Source organism: Eumetopias jubatus, unplaced genomic scaffold, assembly GCF_037043125.1.
Source record: "Eumetopias jubatus isolate StellerSeaLion01/CBP00866 unplaced genomic scaffold, mEumJub1_p1.0 scaffold_13, whole genome shotgun sequence".
Lineage (NCBI taxonomy): Eukaryota > Metazoa > Chordata > Mammalia > Carnivora > Otariidae > Eumetopias > Eumetopias jubatus.
In genome coordinates this window covers 6,246,032-6,248,815 of record NW_028274819.1, presented here as the reverse complement: position 1 = coordinate 6,248,815, position 2,784 = coordinate 6,246,032, and the positions used below count along the sequence as shown (strand labels likewise).

General features: G+C 45.0%; 1 pseudogene; it reads left to right on the top strand.

Annotated features, from left to right (window-relative positions):
• The first annotated feature begins 1,301 nt into the window (after positions 1-1,301).
• On the top strand, positions 1,302-1,652 carry LOC114220222 (developmental pluripotency-associated 5 protein pseudogene; annotated as a pseudogene).
• Positions 1,653-2,784: the final 1,132 nt, after the last annotated feature.

Below are 2,784 nucleotides of genomic sequence, written 5' to 3'. Positions count from 1 at the left end.
GGAGAGGACAATGAGGAGTCACTGAAGTGCCTTGCTGGCAACACTGCAGAGCCGTCCGGAGGATGTGCCAGGGGCAGATGCTGGCTGCTGTGTGCTGCTGGCCACCACCTGCTCAGGAACTGGGAGCTGGGAAAGCTGACCTCAGCAGGAGCTGGTCACTGGAAAAACTGGTCTGCATGACGCAGATGCTCAAGGAAGCTGTGCCCATGAGGAACCTATTGTGAGAAAACTGCCTGCCCGAGAGCTGAGCATTAGATGGGCAGAAGACCCGAACAGACATTTCTCCAAAGAAGACATCCAGATGGCCAACAGACACATGAAAAGATGCTCAACATCATTCATCAGCAAGGAAATGCAAATCAAAACCACAATGAGTATCACCTCACATCTGTCAGAATGGCTAAAATCAAAACCCCAAGAAACAACAAGTGTGGGCGCCTTGGTGACTCAGTCCGTTAAGTGTCTGTCTTCAGCTCAGGTCATGATCCCGAGGTCCTGGGATCGAGTCCCACATCGGGCTCCCTGCTCAGTGGGGAGTCTGCTTCTCCCTCTACCCTTCCCCCCTGATCGTGATCTCTCTCTCTCTCTCACTCTCACTCTCTCTCTCCCAAATAAATAAATAAAATCTTAATAAAAAGAGGAAATAAGTGTTGGTGAGGATGTGGAAAAAAAGGAACCCTTGTGCACTGCTGGCAAGAATGCAAGCTGGTGCAGCCACTGTGGAAGACAGTATGGAGGTTCCTCAAAAAATTAAAAATAGAACTAGCCTAAGACCCAGGAATAGCACTACTGGGTATTTACTCGAAGAATATAAAAACAGTAATTTGAAGGGAAATATGCACCCCTATGTTTACTGCGGCATTATTTACAATAACCAAACTATGGAAGCAGCCCATGTCTGTCGATAGATGAATGGATAAAAAAGATGTGGTCTATATACACAATGGAATGTTCACAATGGAATATTTTATATTTATAATATAAAAAAGAATGAAATCTTGCCATTTGCAACAACATGGGTGGATCTAGAGAGTGTTATGCTAAGTGAAATAAGCCAGTCAGAGAAAGAAAAATACCGTATGATTTCACTCATATGTGGAATTTAAGAAACAAAACAAATGGACAAAGGAAAAAAAGAGTCAAACCAAAAAAACAGTTTGTTATCTACAAAGATAGATACCTCCAGAGGGGAGGTAGATGGGGGGATGGGTGAAATAGGTGATGGGGATTAAGAGTACATTTATCAGGGACGACTCAGGCCTAGCCTAGGTTGGAGTGTGGTTAGTTTTGAGGCAGTCCAGATGGGGACGCTACCAGAACGAAAAGATATTCCACCGTGTGTGAAAGCTCCCAAAGACTTGAAGGATCCCGAGGTGTTGCAGGTCCAGACGCAGCTCTTGGAAGCTATGTTTGGCCCAGCTGGATCTCGAATCCCGTACATCGAGCAAGTGAGCAAAGTCATGCTCGAGCTAAAGGTTCTGGAATCCTCGGACCTCACCGAGATCGTGGTTTATGGCTCTTACTTGTATAAGCTCAGGGCCAGGTGGATGCTCCAGTCCATGGCTGAATGGCACCGCCAGCGACCGGAACGAGGGATGCTCAAACTTGAGGATGCCATGAAAGCCCTAGAGCTAGGTCCTTGGATGAAGTGAAGCCAGTTTGCAACCAACGTACCTGGAATCAGGATTTAAAGAGTAAACTGTCTCCAGAGCTGGAATGGATGTGGTCTGGTTGAAATTCTCCTCCAGCCTGACAAGGAAAAACCAGCTGATTTTTGGGTCTCCACCTTTGTCTCTGAGTTCTAATGTGGCTCCCCCTCCCAGGTTTGCTAATTAAAATAAAATTTTAAATAAATAGCAAAAAAAAAAAAGAGTACATTTATCACGATGAGCACTGAGTAATATAAGGAGCTGTTGAATCACTATATTGTACACTTGAAACTAATATAATGCTGTATGCTAACTACACTGGAATTTATTTAATTTATTATTTTTTTTATTTTTAAGTAAGGCTCTATGCCCAGCATGGAGCCCAACACAGGGCTTAAACTCATGACCCTGAGATCAAGACCTGAGCTGAGATCAAGAGTTGGATGCTTAACTGACTGAACCACCCAGGCGCCCTCCCACTGGAATTGAGAGAAAGAGAGAGAGAGAGAGAGAGAGAAATGAGCACTAGAGAAAGGGGTTCTGCAAGAGACTGGCAGGGGAGACACATCAGAACCAGGAAAACCCTTTCTTCCTTCAGTGGCTCTTCAGCGCCCTCTATTGATAAGGACAGGATTTCTAGCGACACGGGCTAATAAAACCATGGAGATAGTAGTTTTAGGACTGTGTGTAGTTACCAGTCAGATCCTGCAGCCAAAGAAGGAAGACCCACTCAGTGGACCGGAATCCTCAAGTAAGCTTCTGCTTAATTTTACAACTCTAGGTTCTGAAGATGGTAGAAGAAATAAAGTTACATTGTTTTAAGCACAGCTCTTTCAATGCAGAATGATTTGGTATTTGATGACTTAAAATCTATTGAAATGACACTGATCTATTTTGCCTTTGGAGATAAAACTGCAGGAATTTGTGAAGTACACCAGAGACACAGTAAGAAAATAATGGGTGAGGGCGACTGGGTGGCTCAGTTGGTTAAGCAACTGCTTTCGGCTCAGGTCATGATCCTGGAGTCCCGGATTCGAGTCCCACATCGGGCTCCCTGCTCAGCGGGGCGTCTGCTTCTCCCTCTGACCCTCTTCCCTCTCATGCTCTCTGTCTCTCATTCTCTCTCTCAAAAAAA